The 23,963-nt window shown below is 50.4% G+C and overlaps 1 long non-coding RNA gene across 1 annotated transcript in view; it reads right to left on the bottom strand.

The window, feature by feature from the left end:
* The window catches only part of LOC149854574 (uncharacterized), a 131,272-nt gene that overhangs the window by 61,347 nt on the left and 45,962 nt on the right, over window positions 1-23,963 (bottom strand). Inside the window, exon 2 of the long non-coding RNA XR_016438644.1 lies at window positions 4,322-4,382. This is a non-coding gene — a long non-coding RNA (uncharacterized LOC149854574). The remainder of the gene's footprint in view (window positions 1-4,321; window positions 4,383-23,963) is intronic.

Raw genomic sequence — 23,963 nt, forward strand, 5'->3', positions numbered from 1 at the left:
ATTTCCCAAGGCGCCAGCCAACACGTCTCCTGGAAGGGGTTAAAAGCCATTCTGATTTGAATTAATTCCGGGTGCGTCTGGCTGCCAACGCTTTGCATTTCAGCTTTTAAACCCATGTCGTTATTTACTTTCTGAAACCCAGCGCGGAGCCGGCTTCTCTCCTGGCTCCCTCCCTCCGTCTGTCTGTCTGTCGCTCGCTCTCTCTGGGAAGCCTCCTTTGTGGCGGTTGCATGGCTCAATGATTCCCAAGTCAGTGCAAATATGGAAAATCCATATCAAACAATGACCCAGGAGAGGGAAGGAGGAAAGCTTCATTCACTGCCAGACTTGCTTCTCTCCCCTCTTTCCCCCTCCTCCCGCCAGACGCCTCTGCCACCGCCCTGCCTGTTTTGTGTGTGGAGCAGCAGAAGCGGTCATGCTCCGCACCCTTTGGAGAGGGGAAGGCAGGGGGTAGAGGAGCCCGGCAGTGGGGCTGTGGATGGAGGGGGGTCACAGAGGAACAGAATGAACTTGTTCTCAGGGAAGCATCCAGACTGGCAGGTTTCTTTTATCCTGTTTCAGTTCAGTAAAAGCCTCAATTAACTCTACATTAATTATTAAATCAGAACAATGCGTCTCTGGGTTCCAACAGCTAGATTCTGTTACTGCCGTTGCTTTGGGGAGCGTGGCTAGTTTTACAACTTAGGACATAAATATCATTCTTCAAGGAGTTTCTGGGTGGTTGTTTTCATTTTCCTCTTGCTGGCTGCGTATAGCATTTTTAATGAATACATCTCTGTCTCCGAGCGCTCGCGCACGCACAAGGTAGTAGCAGAGAAAGCTTTTGCGGGTCTGTCTGCATTGGGTCAAGATGAATGCACCCCTTATAGCCTGCAGTACCCTGAAAAAAAGCCTTTCCATGCAGCACATGCTTCCCCCAAGCGCATGCAAGCAGGAGCACTACTAGCAAGGTGAATCCGCTTTCCCAAAATGCTTCTCACCGCACCTCCATTGGTCGAGGTGTCTGCACAACCTGGGCAGCTGGGAGCAGGCTCTTCAGGGCCATGTTCAATAGGAGTGGCTCGCTCAGTTGGAAAGAGCAGAGGATCCCAAGCATGCCCTGCCCTTCCACCTGTGGCCCGTCTCCTCTGCCCAGGCTGGCTGTGAGGATTCAGTTGACCCAGGCCACCAGCAAATATGGACCTCTTACTACCCACCGACTGGATGACAGTCTATGACCCCCAGAAAGCAGAACTCTCTCCATGCTACTCTCAGTCCCTTGCCAGTCACCCCACTAGCATCATTAATCGCACCCGTTGGTACAGATAGCCGGAACGTGGTACAACCAGCTGTGGAGCTGCTCTGTGTAGCTTTGTGTGGTGCAAGCATCCAGAAGCAGGTTGGGTGATCAGAAGTTGGGTGGCACGTCCAATTTCTTCCCTCCTGCTCCCAGCACAGTGGCGTGACATCGTGTCTTGGCACAGTACTGACTTGGTGGATCCCCCTGGGCCCATGACTTGCTTGGCCCAGCTCTACTACTCCCTATGCTCACAATCGCCTCTCCCAATCCAGCTTTGCAGGAGCTCTTCAAGCTCTTACTCCTGTGGGTTAGTGTATTCCTGCCTTCTGCCTTCCTACCAGACCAGCATCTGACGAATGCCTTCCCCAATGAGAACAGTCCCAGGGCCATTCAAGACAGCTTACCCCGGAGGCTGCCCTCCCACTTCCTACCCAAGCAGATTGGAAGCGCTAAGGTGAGCCCGGCTCTGGCTCCAGCAAAATGCTGATGTTTCTAGTGGGAATTTAGTGCCTCTGGGAAGCAGCCAGCTTGACAGCACTGGATGCCACAGCTCCGCAGCCACGGAGCAGGCGCATTACAGCCTGGCAAGTTGCCCCCTTCTGCTCTAAACCGGAGGGGAGCAGCATAAGGGGCAGGGGACTTCCACCCCAAGTGCTGCAAAACCTCCAGCCCTATAGAAAAAGGCAGAAGATTTAAGTTCTCACCTCCACCCCTATTTTCCTCCCTCCCTTTCCCTTGTTGTGAGTGGTTAGCTGCTTCCTTCATCGTGTGCAGAATAAATGAACGTGATGAGAAGCCCCTGGGGCCATATTCACAGCTGGAAAGAGCAGGAGTGACCCCAAGGGCTTGTCTGCCAGTGTCTGGGCCTCCTAATCCCTCAAGCACCTTGTGTGACAGAGAGGACTGGCAAGGAAATATGTGGTTCAGGCGTGAGACAACATGGGGTGAGGTGGGGAGCAAGAGACGTGGCAGTGGGGAAGCGAAGGAGCAGACGATGGAGGGAGGGGAAGGGATGAAACAGAGCCTACAGATTTCCTACCTAAATTGTGATTCTCAGGCATACAACCCTGTCCAGTTTCCCAGCAAGGGGGTGACACAGTGGTGCTCTTTCCCACCTCACCCCAGGCCCAAGCAGCACAGTTCCTCTGGGCCAACAGCAATGGTTTCAAGCAAAAGCTTTCTGGGAACTGAGAGCCCTACACTGTTCCTTCCTATGCCCTTGTCTTTCATTAAGGATATCTATCTAGCTATCTATTGATATCTTTGAGGGGAGAAAAAGAGCAGTAATAGGATATATATATAAATAAATATAAATGACCGGGTGAATTGCTCAGAATAGGTTGGCTTTGGAAGGAATGCCCTCAGCCCAGAGGCATCATGCCATGCTTCTGCTTCCTGGCAGCACCGGCACCATGAGTCATTCAGCCCTTGGCCATGGTTTTTGGCTGACATTACCAACTAAGGGACCTCTAGGAGACAGCGGCCTTTGGGACACGGATGCCCATCCATAATGAAAGGGACCAAGATCCAGCATGTTGTTTCACAGGGGTCATCCAACAGCTCTGCTATGATGCCCTCGGTGCCACTTCTGAGGCTTCTGGCCCCCCTCCAGACAACTCTGCCTGAGAACGTGCCCTGAACGAGATCCAAATTCTCAGCAGACCCTTTAGTGCTTCCAAAGCCAGGTAAATACTTTCGGTGTCACCTCTGGGGCATCTGCCCCGGGATCACCATCCTCTCCACTGACACACATCGGTCTAAGTCCTGTGAGTTCACCTCTTGCTGGGCACCTGCACTGCAGGCATCCCAGGATAACAGCATGACAGCGAGGGTTCAGGCTGGACAAACAGCAATCCTGCTTCTGTTTTGGCAGTCACTGAACCAGGGAACTCCAGCCCTAGCTAGAGCAGGGGACAAAGGAGGCCCTTTTTGCAACTCAACCCACATGGGAGCAGCCCACATGTATTGCAAAGATAGATAGTTTCTATGCACTTAGACAGGAACCAACTCACCTTCATCTGTGCCCCACAATCTGGAGTACCAGATTTGGCTTCAGAGGTAGTAAAAAAAAAAAAAAAAGAAATCCCTGAAATCCAATTAACCCTCTCTTCCAAACAAGAATGACTAGCTTTTACCCTTTGACTTCTCCCTTCTGCAACATCAGTGACTGGTGCCTCACAACTGAATCTGGCCTGAGATACTTGGGGAGGGGGAGCTGGAGAGTTGACCCAAAATCTCTGCATGGCTCCAAGTTCTCCCAGCTCTCTAGAAAAGGTTGGGTCCTCAACTGCTCTCTTCAGCATCGCAGCTGCCTACTGCCCTCAGGGCCTGTCTTAATGAAATTCAGTCAGTGACACAACGCAGCATCTAATGCATCGTCTCTCACAACCCTGGGAGAAATGCGCTGAGAATTTAAAAAGCCAAACCGCAGCCCTTCCCCAAAAACGGATTTATTTGGGACTGCACCCTGCCTTCAGTTACACTTGCTCCATCTCGCTGAGTTCAGCGGAGCGGCACGAATGTAAATGAGGACACGATTTGGGCCTTGGCTAGGTGTTGGATGCTCAGCAACGAAGTCTGTCCTGAGCCGATGTCCATGTAGCTCCTTAAAATGCGGCGGGTGTTAGTTCCCATGGAAAAGGGCCTTCTTGCTCAGAGCGACCAAAGGTGGAAGTGAGACAAGGGTACATGGAGACCTTTGGAGCGGGGGACAGAGCTGACAATTTTTTTTTCTAGCCTAACTTTGGAAAGGGATAAATGCGTGAGTGCAGAAGTGGGGTGAGTGGGGAGGAGAGAGAGAGAAAAACTGCTGAGAATGGACAAAAGCAATAGGAGGGCAGACTTGGACAGACCAGCAGGGTAAAGAGATTGCCCTGCCAGTGTCCAGCTGGCCAGTCTGCCCTCCTTACTGTCTCCCTCACTCTCCTCCTCAGATTGGGGGAGCTGGCACTGCTTCATGCTTGACCTGCAATGCCGCCAACAGCCTGTGATTTGTTTTGCCTCCGCTGGAAAGGGCTGCGATTTTTGCCGGAGCGAACTTACTGTCTGTCAGCCCACGCGTCCTCCAGCGATGCCATCGACCGTGGCTCTCCAGTGCTCTCAGCTGTAAGGGGAAAAAAATATATATATATATTAGAGACGCCTGTTTGCAAGTTGCCTTTTTAAAGATGCTGCAGGGCAGTAGAACGGGCTGGAAGGAAAACAGCAGTAAATATTTCATTTTATTCTCGAACAGGATTTTAAAAAATAGCCATTTAAAAAAAAATGTCTCATTGCTTGCCTGTGTGTGTGTGTGCATGCACGCGCGCGCACATGGGCGAGAGCTGTGCACTCACCATCGGCACACATCATGCTCAGAGCTTGACTGACTGATTTTATGATGCCTAGGTGCAAGGTTATCCTGGGAGGCTGTTCTCCAGGGGATCAAGAGTGCAGACTTTGCGTTCAGAAGCAGCAGCCTCTGGAGCCAGATCCAGACGTCTGGGAGCACCTGTCATGCAGATCTGCCTGAAAGACTCTGCCCAGGGCTCTGGGTCACAGGCAAGCAGAAGGCAGACAGGAAGGCGCACAGAAGGCAGAAGGGATGATGTGTAGAGCAGTGGCACAGCCAGCCAAAGAGGAGAAGAGGAAGGATAATCTTGAAGTAAAAGACAGTGGGGACCGGGACACTTAGGAGATCTGGGTCCAATTCCTGGACTTGCTGTGTGATCCTCGGCAAGTTGTGGCAGCCTGACTTTTCAGGAAAGGCAGACACTCGCAGGGTAGCAATGCCAAAAGCACACATCTCTGAAGTACCAGCCTGGTTGGCTTCCCGAGGGATTTGCACTCCTGAGAAACTTTTGCAAGTCACCTCCTTCCTGGCAGGAACTGGGCACCACTTCCAAGCAAGCACCTCAGGTCCTTCCTAGCAAACTGAGGGTAATACTTATGATGACCCCACCTCGTCCCCAGCCCTTTGCACAGTGCTTTGGGAACTTTGAAGGAAACCTGCTATAGAAGTTCACAGCCAACAAAAGAGTCATTTACTGCAGGGGCGGGCAATTATTTCGGGCAAAGGGCCACTTACTAAGTTTTGGCAAGGTGTCGAGCATTTCTCTCTCCCACTCAGAGAAGCAGGAACAGCTCCACAGTCCCAGGCCAGACACCTCTGCTAGGCAGGGGCTTCTGTTCAGGGGGGCATGGCTGTGTGGGCCTTGCTGCTGGGTCCCACTGCTGGCTTCCCCTGGGTCCTGTTGCCCCAGCTCCTGTCATCTTTGACAGGCAGCCAGGAGTACATAAATATTACATTTTCTAAATTTTTTAGGGGCCCCATGGGCCAGATAGAATAGCCTGGCAGGCCGGATCTGGCCCCCAGGCCATATTTTGCCCACCCCTGGTTTACTGGCCCTGCACCTGTTGGAGGAAGGTCTAGCCCAGGCCAGCCCAGGGCACGCACACTGTTTGACTCATATTCTCTTCTTTGTAGTTTCCTCTGGGCTGGGGCTTTGTGTTTCTGCTTGCTCTTTAGGAAGCCTGAGGTGCTTCTGAGTGCCATGAAACAACTCAGTAATAATATAATGAAATCATATTGATTATCAACAAAAACGAGGATGAAGATATACTTTCAAATGTTATCCAGGCTCTCAGCCTGGCGAGAGCTGAGGCTGAATTGCAGGGGTCAAGGGTTGCAGGAAGATTCCCAGTTGGGATTGTTTAAGTATCAAAAGACAGAAAAATTCTCCCTCATTGGCATCTAGGGGAAGGCAGACAGAACTGTGTCCCATGCTCTAATATTTTCAGAATTAAGCTGACCATGGCAAATGGCAGAGAAATTTAGGGGCAGTGGCCAAAGAGAACAAATATATTTCGAAATACATTTGCCTGCATGAGATGTTTATTTTCTCTGCAGAAGGAGGAAAAGCTTCAACCTTGAGCCCCTTCCTCCTCTCAGTTACATAAGATGTAAGCCAATGACCACAAGGGGATTATTCCTTTGCACCAACTTGACAGCAAATCAGGCCCAGATTCCATGTCGGGGAAAGAAAAAGGAAGCTAGCTAAACAGCCTAGTTAAATCTGTACCGATGGCTCACTTGGCACTCCAACAAAAGAGGCACAGCGTAGAACAAGGGTGGGCAAAATGCAGCCCGCGGTCTGGATCTGGTCCATGGTGGCCCTAAAAAATTTAGAAAATTAATATTTATCTGCTCCTGGCTGCCTGTCATGCAGCCCTCAATGGCTTGCCAAAACTCAGTAAGTGGCCCTCCGCCCAAAATAATTGCCTGCCCCTGGCATAGAAGGATTCCCCCCTTTTCTTGGCAGTAGATGCTTACTTTCAGCCACAAGACCATGATGTTCACCCCAGCATCTCAAAGAACACACCTTTCACAACCAAATCTCATACCACTCTTTGGAGCTATAATATAAATGTTGTTACCCTGCTGTGGCCACAGGAAGTCAGGAGCCAGGAACAGAACCCAGGCGCCTTGACATCCCAGACCTCGGCTTTGATGTACAGACGATGCTCTCCATTGGCTGAGTAAGTTTTGGGCTTGCAAACCAGGTGACAATGTCACAACCTTTGCTACAAGCAGCAAGAGTACAGTTTCCCCCTTCCCATGTCGCAGCATTTTGCTTTATGGTATTCACTTTGGGGCAGTAGCCAAGCAATCCGCAGCTGTTAGAAAGCCCTAACCCAATAGCAAAAGAAGGTGCAGTCCCCCGCAGCCTAGTGGCAGGGGGAGATTTTTGATAGTGGGCCTGATCCAGAACCGGACGGAGCCGATGGAAACCTTGCCATGGAGAGGAAGATTGCTTTGGACCAGGTCTCATCTGAAGTCTGTGGTTCTCACAGGGATACCGGAAGGGAACCCAGAGAAGATGCAAGTAGGAGCCCAGTGGGGGCAAGAGCAGGGGCAGGGTGATTTCTCTCCCTGCTCCACGAACCCGCTTTCATACCATTAATTATTTGTGCTATTAAGCAAACATGAGCGCCTGCAGAGCAGAGAGAGGCAGAGGGCTGCTCCTAATTGGAAACAGCCAGCTTGTTTATTTCCAGTTTTTTTCCCCATTGTCTATTTTGGTTCCTACGACAGCCAAAGTTAGAAGCCGCACTGCAGCGACCTCCTCGCAGCAGCTGGCCTGCTTGTACGCATTCACAGCGGCCCGAAAGACATACCAGATGTATGGTTCATAGAGCATTCCCAATGGGTGAAACCCACCCCTTTGCGGGGTGTGGGGGGCAGCCCAAGGTCATTATGCCATATAAGCCCCGGGGTACACAGCGGCGGGTCCCACACTGGCTCCAAACAGGCCAGCGCAGCAGGGAGTGGGCTCACAGGGCCAGTGGATACATGAGCAGGCAGATCCCATAGCTGGAAGTCTTCAGGTGGGGGCAAAGAGAGGGGGCAGTGGCTGCGATCCCAAGCCCAGTGCTGGGAAAAGTGGCTGTGGAAGGGCTTCCCCAGGCCCCTGTGGCTAGGATTGTGGAGGGCAGAGTCTGTTGCATCCATGTACCATCTCCTGCTTAATCCCCTCCACATTGCTCATCCATTGGCTGTTTTATGGTGAAGGGCAAATCTCCCCCTGAGAAAGCAGGTGCAGGGAGCCAGTGTCACTCTGTGGTACCTGTGGCCTGTGCTGGCATGCCCACCAATTGGCACCATCAGCTTAGTAGGAACACCCAGCACTGTGGAGTCGAATGAGAGGAAGAGGAAGGTGAGCTCAGGGGTCAGTATTAGTGATGGACAGCAGTGGAGTCACTTCACATGAGGACAAGCGAGCCCACAGGGGCTTTGTTGTGTAGACATCAAGCACTCCACCCTAATGACCCCTGAACCATGGTATCCAGCCACTGCATTGCATGAATGAGATCCCGGATTAATCTTCTTCAAGCGGGACCTAAACCAGTGGTTTGCAGCCTCTTTAGTCTCAAGGTCCTGCTCAGAAAATGCCAGCTCCCAGTTTTCAGTCATTTTTTAACGACAAAAAAATACTAGAGCAATTCTTCTGTTGCAAAGAACTCAGAAACGGGTCAGAGTGTTTTTAACACTGGATTCCTATTTGAAATCTCTGGGTTTATCTTGTGAATATTGGCATGCGTGACAGAGCTAACATTGCATGGTACCCCCCATGGCACCCTTGAAAGAATCTCAAGGCCCCTAGTTGAGTATCACTGACCTATTCCCTGCTCTTCCTCCCCCAGCATCAACCTGACTTGATGATAGCATTGTTGGTGATGCCATTTTCAGTCCCTACCCTTGGGCTCCTCCATTCTTAATTATCCCACGCCAGCCTGGTTCCATTGACAGCCACTGCTCTATGGAGGGATAAAGCAAGCAACGGGCCTGGCTTGGATGAAAAGAGTCCCAAGAAAAAGCCTGTGCTTGGACAAAACTTCAAGACAAGCAAGTGCTCAGAGGTAGGAGAAACTGCCAGGAGGCCCCTTATAACCAACACAATGTGGGCTGTTGGGGAGGAAGGGGGAGCGGTGCGTGCCATGGACTTCTGGCTTTGCAGGATAGGAGGGACAGACTGGATGAGGCTTTAACACACACACACACACACACACTGAAAGACTGCATCGGCTTCCACACTCCAGCCCCCTGCCACCCCCAAGAAAGGACAGCCTTCCTGCAATTAAGAACCAGTTAGTTATACCAATCACCAGCCTAATTTTCACCTTTCGCTTTGATAACTCAAGAGCCTGTCATTAAGTGGGACCAAAGAACGATGAATGCCGAAGAGGACTGGGCTGGAGAAGTTTTGCAGACTGCGGGTGGGTTCCTTTTCTTTACTAGTACAATTATGCTTTTAAAAAAAGATCCCTTTTAAGTTACAATAAGAATAACAGACTCCCCCAGCCAAAGATTGACCAAGAAACCCCATCACCTCATAACTCCTACGTACGTCAAACTGATAACTCATGAAGAAATAAACATGACCCAGGGGACGGGGGGAATAAAGAACTCTGTTCTTTAAACCTATCCATTACATAAACTGTGGGCTAAGCCCGGGAGGAGGGAGTGGACCCAAGGCGTCGTGGCAAGCTGGGGGAGGGGGCAGGTATTGTAGCTTTGGAAAGAATTGCGGTGACTTGTTATGGATAAAATCCCGGAGGGAGGGCGTAGCAGTGGGGAGCAGACCACAGGGGGCCCAGTTGCACAGACTCTGCTGAAATGCCCTTGCTGTTCAGCATCGGGAGGCCCTCAAAACACACACCAGCAAAGCACCCTGGTTCCTACCTCAGTCTTGGGGGCAGCCTCTACAGATCTGCTTCCTTGCTCACCCTCGCCACCCAACAGCCATTGCTCCTTCTCAGGTCTACCTGAGCCACTTCCCCACCACCGCAGCTTGGCCCTCTTCCTACAGGGTAGAGCAGTGTCCTTCTCCACCTTTGGCTTCCCACAGCACTTCAAGGCCATCTTAAGGAAGGAGTGGGGACAGACCTTGGTTTGATGGGAAGCTCACTGTCAGAGTGAACAACCCCCTGCCTTACAAAAGCCCCGGGTCAGGATGTGGGTGGTAGAGGACCCTGAGCCAAACGACCCCGCTCAAGCCAATGCAGATCACATCAGGGGCTGCATGCCCCAGTACAGCTCATGAGAGGACACTGTGCTCCACTGGGATTCGAGTCCCAGCTCAAATTTTGCAGTTAGAGCCCCTTTACGATCACTGTGCGGTCCTCCATTCACTGCCACCGTGGTTAGGGAGATCCAAGGTATATAGTCTTTTAATAAGACACTGACATGAGACAGGGGAGGGCACTGCCAAGGTGGGAGTGCATGACTGCCTAAATATCCCTGAAGGATGAACATGCACCCCCCACCTTTTCCCCAAAAGCAAACTCTCCTCTGGGAAGGGACCGCAGAGCTGAGCAGGTTAGAGGGGAGAACTACAAAACTATCCAAACTCCAGCAGCAGCACTGGGCAGCTTGGCCTTCCCTATCACTGCCCAGAGCCCCACACTTGTTTCTTGGCACAGCACAGATTACATACCTAAAGCTTTAAAAAAAAAAAAAAAAAAAGACTGGAAAACTGAAGGATTAGAAACACCTAATTTATAGCAGGATTAGCATGGAGTTTCACTCTGCCTGACACAGAGGGCTAAACTGAACAATTGGGAAGGACTTTCCCATTCCTACTATAAAACACCCAGGGAGTCAAAGAAATGAGGTTTGGAGCATTCACTTGAGATCCCCTTCTCTGTTACAAGAAGTCAACGCGTTTGCTGCACAACAGTTTTGCTGTTAAAAATGCAAATTAAATCCTGCCACACACACATAAAAGGCTTACCAGCGCTCTCTACTCGCTCACGGCACTTTTCCACCAAACTGATGTGAGCGGGAAAAGGAACAGGTCCTTCTACTTGTGTAAGTAGCACAAACAGAGTGTCACAGAGCATTGCACACTTCGCTGGAGTGGCCCCAGGATTGCACGGGTGCCAGTGACAGGAAAATCAGGCTCAGAGAAAATAGTCCATGGGAGGTTTGCTCAGGAGCCTGTGCCAGGCAAAGGACATAGCAGAGCAAGCACTGCATAGATATCAGCTGCTCAGCCTTGGAAGCAGGAAGGTGTGTCGGTGGGCTCTTGGAGTGATCCAGGTGCTACCTGGGTCTTGTGAGACTTGGGCCAGGACAGACGACTTGCTCACAGTGGTACAATTGACCTCTACACCGGCTTAATAAAGGAACAGATATCAGCCTGCCTGTGAAAGAGTAGTGCCTCTGCTGAGTTTTGAATGACTCGCTCCCTGCCACGCTGCCCTCCTCCACTTTTGGTGTCATCCAGGACAGAAAGTGGACAAACTCCACCAGAAACCTGCCCAGCCTCATTTCTAGCTGGGATCAGGAGCAGCCCTTCATGTAATATCCCAGCCTGCAGGCCCAAGGACCTCAGAGGAGAGCCTTCAAAACTCTGGGCACTCCTCACCGCTGGACCTGCCACCCAAAGCTCTGGGCATCCAGCTGCCTACAAACAAAGGGGGCAAGTTTTGTGTCTGAAGACGCAGGCAGAAAAGATGTGTTACCAAATGTGGCCATTACTTTGGGGTGTGCTCATTTATTTGGGATACATTTCTAGGGTCTTGGTAATTCTACTAATGCACTGCTTGTGTTACTTGCGTTTCTATACGGAGCCGTACGTCTCCCTTCTGCAAGCCCTCGCCCCCAGTGGAGCTATCTTGCAGGACTCAGTTTCAATGGGGCTGGGTTCCTCCAGTCATCAAATCAGTCATACACACAAACACACCCAGATTAACGTGACACGCCTGACCTGGCCGGGTTGATCAGCATGGACAGGCTGACACCCTCCTTTGCCAAGCATCAGGTCATCGGAGCAACAATAAACTGCAGTCAGACACAAGCACACAGGTAAACAGAATACCTCTGAATCCGGCTGGGTGTCCGGATGACACCCTCATGGGCCAGCATTCAGTTCATTAGGGCACGTCTGAGCCAAACTGGGTCAATCAGCCTGTACAAGCTGATCCCCTTACGTGTTTCAAACTCAGCACATCCCAATCTTTTAGCTTCTTGATGAGCAGACCCCACAGTACTTTTGGGCTTCACGGGGATCTTTAGCTTAGGTAAAAGAAGTGTTGCTGCAGAGCAAGTGGGGAAGGAGAAGTAGAGAAGGAAAAATAGACCCCATTACCACCAGTTTGACTATACAAGTTATTTATTGCTAAGTATATGGAATATATAATGGCACCAGCAGTAATAGACATGCAAAGGAAAACAAACACAAGCAGTTACGGTATTACCCTGGTTTCACTAAGTATTTGGGGAAACTTAGCTGAAGCTTAATTTATACAGATCAGGTTCAGAAATCTATGCTTAGAGAGAAAAGAGAGAGAGCTGGGATCTCCCCAGTCCAAGGCACTCGGGTTGCAAAGCTGACAGGTTAAAGTTCTCAGCACGATCCTTGAAGGGAGACGACCTGCCTTTTCCAGCGTCCCAAGAAGAAAGCAGGTGGTGTCAGAGAGACTTCTCCTCTTGAAGCACACACACTGCTGCTTTTTACAGATTTTTATACCCTCAGTTCAGCTTCTTTCAAGCATTCTCAATAGTGTAAATCAAATTGTCCTTTCTATTGACAAGGGGTTATCTGGTTTGGAACATCTCAGGAAACTGATTGATACTCAGGAAACACATAAGGTTAGGGAGTAACCAGATACTTAGGAGCCAGCTTGAAATTCTTACGGATAGCAGACATACTGATGGGATATCTCCTGGTTTCTTCAGAAAAAATAGATTGCTTGCAGCATCGGGGTTTGGGATTTTTACTTGTGAACAAGCCTCAGCTTAGCATGACTTTTCCAGCTCTTACTATAGTCTTTTAACAGACTTAAGGCAATTTTTGGAGCGTCCATAACCTTGGGAGGGGAGGACTTCCACCAGTCATCCCGGGAAAAGTATGACAACACTTGTGGTCAGGGCTCCAACGGGCTGGACGCTGTGAACCCTTTACTGTTGTTCAGATGCTGCCCATACCCCCTCTGACTTGGTGTCTTGCCTCAGCATTCCCTCACCCGGCAACTGAGTTTTAGCCAATTAAGTTTAAACAGGCCTCCCATAGAGGGACCGGGGAATGTACGGCCCGAGATGCCTATTAAACTTTACTTCTGCTTAGGGGTGTGCGTGGGGGGGGGAGAAAAGTCCTGTGTAAATCCAGATTAGAACTGGTTTGATAAATGCTGAGCTGGGTGTGTGGGGTGATGAGCATTTGGAGCACAGCTTCCCCATCATGCCGTGCTCCCCTGCTTCTCTGATCCCAGGATTCACTGCCGTCTCTGCTTCAGGCTTTCTGTTCTCCATCTCTCGTGTAAATGAACGGTCATCTGGTCCCATCTCGGATGCAAATGAGACCTAGGCCAGTTGTTTCACTCTGGTCACCCTTATCTGGAGGGGTCTAGGTGCGTCTCCCACTGCATCAATCAGTTTCTGTTTAGGTAGAGGAGGGCTGGGGGAATCCTTTGCGAGCCAGCCTGCGTCCTGTGTCGGGGTTCCCCAAGGACATGGAGCTGAGAGGTAACAGATGCCCCCCACGCTTTGGCGCAATAGGGAAGGACGGCAAGACGCGGGTGAACGGAGGGGCTCCGTGGACCAGGGCTGGGGAGAAGCAGGGTCTGTCCTGTAACAGCCCCATCGCAGGGAGGCCGGGGGAGAAAGCGGGCAAACAGCTTGGCCTCTGTGTGTGTCAGCATGCTTCCGCTTCTCTCCAGAGAGCCTTAATTGGCAGGCAGGATGCCGGAAAGGGGACGCTGCAAGCAGGCAGGTCATCTATTTCCCTGACCCCCAGCCGCCTGGCTCCGCTCTGACAGTTCCCAAAAGAGCCTCAGTGCTGCCGTCTGTCGCGGGCCTCCCCTTTGGAGCCTTTGCGCTCGCTCCCCCCAACGCCAGCCCCCCCCCCACTGCCTGGAGCCCCAGAGCCGCCGCTCGCCGACCGTCCGACAGCTCCAGACGGCACACACAGCGAGACTCCCCCGCTGGCAGATCGATCCTGCTCGCCTTTCATCTGACCGGCGCTGGGGGAATCAAGGCTTCCTGGAAAAACCCGATATCAAGTGAACTGTTTACTGGCCAAGTGCATTTACAGGCACAGAGAGAGCTTGTTTCTTTCTCTTACTTTCTCTGCAAGGAGAGATGGGGTGGGGCAGGGTGGGGCAGGAAGGGGTTTTTTAACCACTCCCTGGCTGGTGGAGGGGCTATTTTGCAGCAACCCCCCATTCCTCACCGCCTGCTTGAGAGCTGTCAGCGTGGGTCTGGTTGCACTCCTGCGTTTTCCATCAGCACCAAAGGCACCCTTGAAATCTGCAGCCACGTCAAAAGCAGCACCCACTGCCCAAGCCCTGCCAGGGACAGGGGAGAAGGGAGAAGATGGAAGCATTTGGCCCTGGCCCCTTTCACCCTGGGACAGTGAATGCTCTGCAGTGCAAAAGGCCCTGGCTTTCCAGGACCTGCACCAAGGTCTGTTGGACTAACTCAGCAAGAGGAAGGGCAGATCCTGAGAGCTGCTGGGATACAGCTCAGGGCTGCTATGTGCTTCCAGATCAAGGTTTTAAAGCCGCATGCAGAGAATCCCTCGGCCAGGTTCACGCTAGAATAGCTCTGCTCTGACTTCTTACAAAGTGCTCTTTGTTTTGTAACGGATGCCAGGTCAACTTGAGGGTCTGGAGAAGCAGATCTGTGCACTGCAGGGGTATAACCAGTGCCCACGGTGCTCTGCCATATGCTCTGGTTGTAACGTCAATGGCTGGGTCAACAGAAAATGGGGATGTCACCATGCACCAGGGGCACCCAGAGCATTCACCAATAATGGCAATGGGCCAGGTGCATGCGGGCCCTACCTGTTGTCAGTGCATGCTGAATCAGCACAGGTACGCTGGGTTGCCCCTCTGTGCCAGCACACGGGACAGCTTGCTTGTTGAGTCCATCATTGCTTTGCCAGCACCACAGAGGAAGCATAGTGGTGGTCCACCTTGTAAGATGTGAGGCTCTACGCAGCAGCACTTCAGGTCCCCTGTAAGGCATCACACATGGAAGAGCCTGCAGCATCAATCCTTCTTGCTCTAGGAGGGGAGCCTGAATCCTGAAGATGACCTTCCCCCAAGCTGAGAAATGTCCGGCGAGGTTTGGGTTTCATGACCCAATTCAGGGCCCTGTCTGAGATGACGAAGGGTTTCTTGGCTGATGAAGGCAGAGACCGCAAATAATGTAGCTTAGGGAATACATTTTAGTCAAAGAGAGCTGGAGTTTTGTCTGCTGCTGCCTTCCCCCTCTCCCCCTCCTTTTCTTTTTATCAAACCAATATAGTCCCGGCTTCATGATAAGAGATAAATGGCTGTGGAAAGCATTAGGGAAATTCGTTCCTCCTTGATACTTAAGAGAGATAAAGTTGATCCATGGATATCTGCGAGTTCTTATTATTCTGCAGAAATTGTCTGAGGTGTTTAGCAATCTATTGGTGAAATAAGGAGAGAGGGGAGCGGTCCCAGGCAGAACACCTGCATTATCTGAGGAGCAACATGAAGAGTAACAGAGTCACCCCAGGAGGCTGTATGTGAAAGTGGCTACCTCAATGTTTTCTTGTGGCTTCAGTGTTAGTTGACGATGGTTATTTGACCAAAGCCCAGCCATGCCAGACATGGATCAAACTCAGGTCCCACACTATAAGGCTGCACATGCACAGCATAGGACATCCTGCACCAATATAATAAAGATGGGTAGACATTCATACTGTCCGTCTCAAACTCTCCAGGCTCCCATAGCCTGTTGCATAGCCTGTCCTGGCTTGGTTCAGCTTGTAAAATTCACTCCTTAACATAGAGGACCAAACTCAGCCTTACTCGGACTCTACCAAAGAACACAGGGCTAGTGCGACATAGCAAAGCCCTCACCACGTCCACCTGCCCTGCACAATTATACTGTTCAGTAACAACTTTGAGACTTACGCAGCAAAATTCTGTAGCAACGGGCATTGTTCACCCTGTTCTGCACGTGATTTCATGCCATTTTCCTTAACGCCTCTATTACGTGATACAGTGATTTGCTTTTCGTGGTGCCTCTTTCCTATTTCCACAACTGGCTTTGGTGCAATCGGTCTGGGGACGGCTCTCTGTCACGCCGAGGTACTACGGAAAATCATTCTCACAAGCTTCAGCATTTCATTCCCATCACCTCCCAAAAATATTTGCAGAAGCTGCAACAGAAACTCTCTGCTGCCTCCTTTTCAAACTGCTGGTAATAACAGGAGTGACACCACTCAGGCCAGGCTATGACACGGAAATAACAGGTTTCATCAATAACTCCATTTCATTCCAGGATGTTACCTACTGTACCTCTATACAGACAGGCTGCTGGATCACTGCTCTGGATTTTCCTGCTTGTTTCGGGGTGATGATCATCTGTTTTAGCCAAAACCTAAAACAGTTTGGGAGGCATCACGCAGCATTCACGTACAGCAAGTGTTCCCTTGAGCAGCACCAGGGATTGAAGCAGGGAAATTTCCAGCACTAAACACGTGGGACTCTGCAGCTGGCAGGAAGGGGCCATCTCAGATAGCTGGGAGTTGTAGATTAGGCACAAACAGAGGTATATAACACACTGTTCATTAGATGAAGTATGCCTATGCACATGGGTGGTGTTAAGGGCTAGGTGATAGCAAGTCTTCCAAATTCTCTGTTCTCTAATTCCCTCTCTTCTTGTCATCCCTCATCCTTCCTTCTGTCTCTTTTTGGCAACTCTTTGCCCTCTGCCTGAACATCTCTTAATGACTCTTTTGAGTTAGGTCCCAATGCAAAGACACATGACAACAGTTCCTAAGGCAGCCCTGACTTAGTTAATAAAATAGACTGCCTTCTGCCTTCAAAAGCACAGGCACGAATCCTCCCAACTTCAGCGGAGGTGATTTGCGTGTATGTGAGGGCCAGTTTTAACCCGTATTGAACAAGAATGAAAAGTGTTACATTATAGTGCATTTTCAGAGCTGTCCTCATGTAAATGGGGGATTGTCAGTCAGTCATTATATTCTTATGGTCAGTGACAGCAACAGAGCACTTGAAAGGCTTGTCTCCATTTTTGCTCACTAAATGGGTCTGTGGCTAAAGAGGAGTAGGAGTCTGCTTCCAGGTTCAAATGCTGGTTCTGACACAGACTAACTAACTGTGGAAAAGTTACTTTAACTTCTCTCTTCCTTTCCTTTCCCATCTATAAAATAGGGGTAATAATACAAGACATTAATAAAACGTGACATATCCCACTCCAGTGACTGGTCTATGATGGGTAGTAACCCACTACTACCGCCAACGAATGGAAGCAAAATCATCACCTTTTTGAACTAAAAACTCTGGGTTTAATCCCTCCTGATAACCTGTGGCAGGGGGCATTAAAATAAATCTCAGATGCTATCCTGGAGCTTTCAAATTTGTCCTGAAGGGATTTCCTGCCTTTCAGGCTGAATTCCAAGGAACGCCACCAAGTTTCTGTTAAAAACTCAGATTCCTTCTGGAAGAGAGCAAAGACTTCAGGAGCGTACTTCAGAGAATGGTATTTGTTGGGGTTGCTAACTTGGGCTTGCATGTTATTGTTTCTAAAGCACGTCCAGGTAGATTTGGATGGTAATTTGGGCAGGGGTTGGAATTAGATGAGCTCTTGAGGTCCCATTGCAGCCCTACACTTGTAAGATAGCCTTCTATGAGACCATCAGGCATTTGAGACAGGCAAGATATGTTATTGGTATGAGAAGGTCTAGTAGCGACATAATGACATATACATTAATGTGATCTTCCCAAATCCACTACAATTCCGATGACTACCAATGAAATTTCAGTGCCGGTCTGTTGGCCATCAGTGTTGGGCATCCACCAAAAATATTCTATCAAATTTAAATAACAATGGCCCATCTAAAAAACCATGGAGAAACCTCCTCCAAATAATACAAGTGCCTTCTTGAATGCACTGGATGGATTTGTTCACTGGAAGGACTCAAGCTCAAACCAACTCAAGCTCAAACCAGTCCTGTGCATAACCCCGAGTCTGCTGATGTGGACACCCAGAACTGGAGTGAGGCAGAAGAGGGAACATCTGTCCTGCAAGAGCGTTTCACATTTCAAAATCCCGGTTTGAATGGAAATGTTGACTTTTCAACCATAAAAAATGACTGAACAGAAATTCTGAACATTTCAATTGATACACCCTGCAAAAGATTCAATGTGGAACCGTTTTGTTTGGGTAGGCTAACGTCAAACCATTCGAGTATAACATACAGATGCTTTCATATCAAAATATCAATATCAACACCATTAAACTAGAATGTAAAGCTTGAGACCGAAATAAATGCGGGAGCAAATGTCAAAGGAAAACATTTTTTATCTTATTGAAACACGGCACTTCAACATTATGGAAATACAATGAAACAATCAACATGATTTGTTTTTGACACTTTCCATGGACAAATTTGTCCAAATCACCATGTTTCTGCAAACTGTTTCCGTTTCTGATAGAAAGGTGTTCTGCCAAATATTTTTCAAACTACTCTACTCACGGCGTCCCAGGGCTAGGCCCAGATTCATGTCATTGGCACGCTAGCTGAGAAGGCCCACTTTTGAAGGAGCAGCACCCTTCTTCATAGTCCTATTTGCATGCCTGGAGGATGCAGGGAGGGTTAATTAAAATTGCAAATCGCCCCTACATCACGTGAAATTTCTTGCCTTGCGGCGGGGGAAATAAAAGCACACCTCTCAGCCCTTTGTGCATCTGTCATTTCTGGCCATCCCCGCCACATTGTAAAGGGCGGCTGATGCTTCCCACATTTGCTCTTTGGCAGTTTGGAGAACTATGCCCATGATGGAAAGCAATCCTAAATGGAAGCTGACAGAGGGGAGGGGCGGATCAGGTCTAATTGGAAAAACACACACGCACGCTTGAGAGGCAGACAAGGAGGTGATGAACCCCACCTATTTGTGGTAAGCGGAGAGAGAGAGAGAGAGAGTGAAAGTGAGAAAGCAGGATCCAATTTATCCAGAAAGTTTGGCCTGAGTTTTGCCAGTTCTCATCCTTCTCCTCCTTCAGTGATTTGTGGCACCCTCTCTGCAAATACAGGATTTCTTATTTAAAGAGAAGAAGAAGAAAATAAAGTTAATAATAACAAAAAAGTAGCTGTGGCTTTTCCAGTTGGGCTTCAAGGAATGTGATCCAGACAAACCACCGGAGGGAGGGAAGGTTTCTGGATGCTGAATTTTGTTTTATTAGGTGCAAGTGAGTTATTTTGATTATGTTGGCAAAGAAGGAGAAAAGAAGGAGTCTCTAGCAGTGCCTCCCTCCCCTGGTGACCCACTTCTCTACACGCATGTGCACTCGCTGGACTCCCTGCCACATTCTTTCACCGGTGCAGGCTGACACGGGCAGTCGCCCACGTGCATTCATACACACTCCTCAACCTTTCATCAGCCAGGTCAGGAAACAGGGGAGCATTTAAAAAAATAAAATAAAATGGATGGGATGGCAGAGAAGCAGCAAAATATGCAAAGCGTTGTGGATTTCCCAGGCTTGGAATACTCTGACGATCAACCCCCCTGAAATGTGCAGGGGATTTGCGGCAAATGAACGGCATCATTTCATCCTGACTTGGGGTTTCACGTGTGTGGCAAATGAGTCATCCTAAATTGAGCCACATTGCAATCAAGAAGACAGCATCCCCATCCCTTGGGCAACTTGAAGGTCGCTATGGAGCATTGACAATCCCTTGAGCAGGGGCCTTTCCCAAGTCTTTCACTGGCAAAGAGTATGGGTGAACTGTTTGCACCTAGGAAATTAGGGAATTGAGGTTGTATCTCCAGTTCTGTCTGTTTGGCTCCAAGAAATTTATCTCCGGGTAAGTGTGTGCAGCAAAAAGGGGGATAATGAAAGATAAAAAAGGATGTCACAGCTGTCACTATGCTTCACCCCCGTGGCCGCTCAGCACTTCATGGAATCAGCTGACTGAGACCTCCCTGCACCAAGAAAAGAGAAGGCATGGGTCGCTGCCTCGTTCAACCAAAGCAGAATCACCCTCAGGTGCTCTCCACATGGGATCTGCTGCAGACAGGTGTGCAGATCTGATGCTATCCAGAAGATGCACCTGATAACAAGGGAAAAATGAGAAACTTCCTGAATCGGTACCTTACAGCTAGTCACCTCTGAACTGGTAGCTGGAAAGGTACTATGGGACTCCAAAACTAATGGTGCCATAGCAGGGCCAAATGGCATTTAGTTGACTTTGAAGGATGAATGCACAACTAGGAAAGCATCTAAAAAAGGAGAGAATGGATCCAATCTACCCTTGGTGTCACCCCCAACAACACCAGGGGTAGAGAGAGAAGGCTGGCCCATTATGTCCCAAACAGCCTTAGAGCTAAGAGGTCACAGGGTTGGATCTATCTCTGCTAGCCCTTTCTCTGCCAGGATACTGTTTCTTAGTACAGAGCAGAACAAAGGGGATGCCTCTCATAACAATTACTCCTACTGCAGTAATCGAATCCTGGTGTGAATCCCATGGCTTGCAAATTGGGAAGACAGGCCCTGATTCTGCCATTGTGACCAGCTGAGCTTGTGGAAAGAGCAAAGAGGTGCCTGAGACCTACACGCTTGGGACCATTCGCATCTCTGTTGTGCAGTGAGTGTGTAACCCGGGCGGTACTCCAAGAGGTACCCGCTCTCCAATTAAAGGGATCAAAGCAGGTGCACAAGTGCTGTGGGAGGTGTAGGGACTCTCCTCCCCCTATAGAGCAGAGCCAGACCACCAATGGGGACTTAACCAGATGCCTTTTAATACTGGGAACATAACAGGCATAAATCAGAGGTTATAGTGGACACTACAATGCCCCAAGGAGGCAGGATTCAACAAAGGTTAGACCCTTATAATCACTGGCAAAAAAACAGGGTTAACAAAATATAAAACACAAACAGCAGAACAAACAATACAGGTTGGTGAAATATAAAAAAGGCACAAAATGCAAAAAGTCAAATGACAAGGAAATATAGGGACTTGGTACCTGGAGGAGGAGAAAACACAATGGCCCCTTTCCACTGCAAGAAGACTTATTTCTTGTTAGCTCACTCACACCAAGTCACCTCAGCTGGGAATTGAACCCAGACCGCCACACACAGTAGGCAGGCATGCTGCCACACAGCCACCACTGATAGCACTACTCAAACCTGCTTGGGGTCTAGACCTTCCCAGAGCCCTGGCCTCACAACAAGCTGCCTGGCCTCTGATTGGAGGAGCTGGGAACCCCTTGGATCACTGCTCAAATCCTTCCTGGAGTGGGGGGGGGGGGGGGGGGGGGGGGGCCTTTCCTGCCGGCTGCATGCTGCGCTGCTGAGGGTCCCACTGCTGCCTGCAGGTCCTGCTCTTTCAGGCTCTTCTGGGGCACTGCTCCTACCCTGCTGGCTCAGCTCTTGCCAGTTCTGTGAAGCTCCTTCCTTCTTGTCCCTTGCTGGTCTCTCCTGAGTCAGCCCATGCTGCCCCTTTTATCCCCCTCCAGGTGACCCAAAGGGCCAATCAGGGGACATGGGGGGGAGGAGTCTCTGAGCCCTGATTGGTGCAGAAAGGGAATCCCAAGTCCTCCAATCATCTCTTGCCCTTTCAAAACCCCTGGGCCAAGTCACTGCCAGCCAGGCCCTCACAAGTGCATTGCCTGGTAATAGTTTGCTAACAGCACAGGCAGACCCCAGTACGCTCTGAGAGGGTCCCACCCTTGTCTGGCATGCCTCCTGCACTGTGAGTTTTGTGTGGACCCTTTTGCCTGCCCTACCCCAGGTGGGGGAAATCCGCAGGGACCTTTCTGCCCCATTTACACTGCCCAGGGCCAAAGCACAAGGTGGAATCTGGGTCACAGAATGCCTCGTAGGTAAGGATCTCAATGCACTGCACAGCTGGAGTCTTCAAAACTTGCACGCGTGTGAACAAGGGTGATACGTAGCTAGGTAGATAAATAGACAAGGGTTTAAAAGGGGAGTTATTAAAATGAATGCAAAAGCTAAGATCAGAGGCAAATGTCTGGCTGTGGATTCCTCCTTGCTGGACTGAGCACCAGAAACACTAAATGAAGGAAGTTAAAAGTGACTTTTTATCTCCCCAGCCCAAAGGGGAACTGGGGGGGGGGGGGCATACAGTCTAGTGCTAAGCAGATGGGTTTTATTTTTAGCCTAATTTTCTGTGCCGTCACCTAATGCAGGTTTTAAAACGTTTGCTGCTGACGTGCTCGAGGCAGCCCCAGGTCCCTTTCTTCCCCCACTTTGTGACGCTGCTGGAGCCAGCTGCTTCCTAGCGCTCACATCTGCAGCCTCGCTTGCTCCCTTGCCTGGCGCTGGCTCAGGGAGGAGGAGGAAGAAATGGGATTTCATGCAGGTGAAGCCAATGCAAATAAAATCCCCTACAGGAATTGATCAGCAGCTGCATCCCTCCTTGGTGCCATGAGGGCTGTGGAGACAGCTCAGTTATCTTGCGGAGAGGGCAAAAACTCTACGGGTTACTGCCTCCTGTCCCCCTCGGGGAATCCCCTCTCCCCCTACCACGTAGAAGTGCCTGGAAGGGAACATAGCGCCTGCCAAAGCACTGCTTAGATGGACACATCATTCCCAGGGAGTCCTCCCAAGATTTCCAGAAACCCGCCAGCCATGAGCGAGACCCCGCTTCCAGAGCAGTCAGCCACAGAGGTGCCATTGGCTTCGGCGAGAGCAGGCTCAGGCCTGGGGAGTGACCTCAGGTCTGCACAGCAGTAAGGTGCAGGATGCACATGCACTGCCAGAACGGGCCTTGCCTTCTTGGGCTAGTAGCTGCTCAGGGAGGCACAAGCAACCCAGCTCCTGTCAGAGCCAGCTGCCCACTTCCCCCACAGTGCCGGGGTTCCCGAGTGACGAGCTGCCTGCAGAGTAGCAAGGGAAAGGGCCCTGGGCCTCTGAATGTGCCACCGCAGGACTCCAAACAGCCTCCCACGTCCTCCACAGAGGTGGCAAAACCCTCCCGTGAGGGTTGAGCTGGAGGAAACTCTGAGTCAAAACTTCTATTCTTTCACACAACCCCTACGAAATCATCCCCTGGGAGGATGAGATAGATGCCCCATAGTGAGCGAGCAGGGAAGAGCTGAAACCGAGACCGTGACCCTGTACCATTCAGTTCAACTGCTCTGTTGAAGGGGAGAAAGGGGAATATGGGGAGTCAGGAAACCAAGAAGAAAAGGCTCCCAGGAAAGGGAACCCCCTCTGCCAAGAGAAGGGGGAGCAGGAACAGGGAAGGAAAGGCCTTTCTGAGGCACAGGGGACAGCGCAAGCGGCGCTCGAGCGAAGCGTGGATGTGAAATATGGCACTGCAACAGCTGCTTAGCACATTAGCCTGTTGGTGTGTAGGCTCCTGTCCAAGGACTTTCAGTTGGAAACCTAGCCCGGCTGGAGCAGCCAGACAGATGCCGTGGGCTGGGAGTCAGCCTTTGCCGTAAACTGATGCAGAGACCCTGCCCTCTTTACTTGAGGACACGCTTCAATGGGGCTGGCGGGAGGAGGCTCTCCAGCTCTCCCTACCAGACGTTGGAGAGGACAGAGAGGAGGTGAAGAATAAGATCCCTTCAACCTTTAGCCTGATCCCAGCTTGCCTGCTTGCACAGGGAGGCTTTATGCATCGAGCTGTTCTTGGCAGGTAGTCAGCCAGCACTTTTTCTTTTTGCTCAGCCCTCTTACTGGTGACAAGGTTTCCAAAGATGATGGGAAGTGAGGATATGCAAAGGACACGTGGGAACCTGGGCAGACTGGTTCCTGTATGACACCCTGGAAGCCAACCCCACACATGGGGTTGGGAAAAGAGCTGACCATCGCACCAATGCCCATTTCCATCCCGGAAGGTAAAAATACCCACTCAGCCCTGTGAGGCGGATGCTGCCACGTCCAGCACGCTGCTGCATATGCTTCACAAGGGCAGCCAGCTAAGCAACACATTCTGCCAGATACTGGGAGGCCCTGGGACCTACCTGTTGTGAGGGGGGGACTGGGCTCAAAGGTCTGCAGATGTCATCATTTAACTGACTGAGGAAGGCCAAGCATTCCCATCTCTTATCAAGGGGGTGGGTGCTTGGGGGCCTACTCATGGTAATCCAGCAGCTCATGGATGCAAGCGTGAAACAGTATGGACTCTCTGCTGCCTCCAGTGGGTAACAGGGCAGCCAGAGCTCCTTT

The sequence above is a fragment of the Crocodylus siamensis genome, chromosome 12 (genome assembly GCF_052110815.1).
Source record: "Crocodylus siamensis isolate JL-2025a chromosome 12, ASM5211081v1, whole genome shotgun sequence".
NCBI classification, from domain to species: Eukaryota; Metazoa; Chordata; order Crocodylia; family Crocodylidae; genus Crocodylus; species Crocodylus siamensis.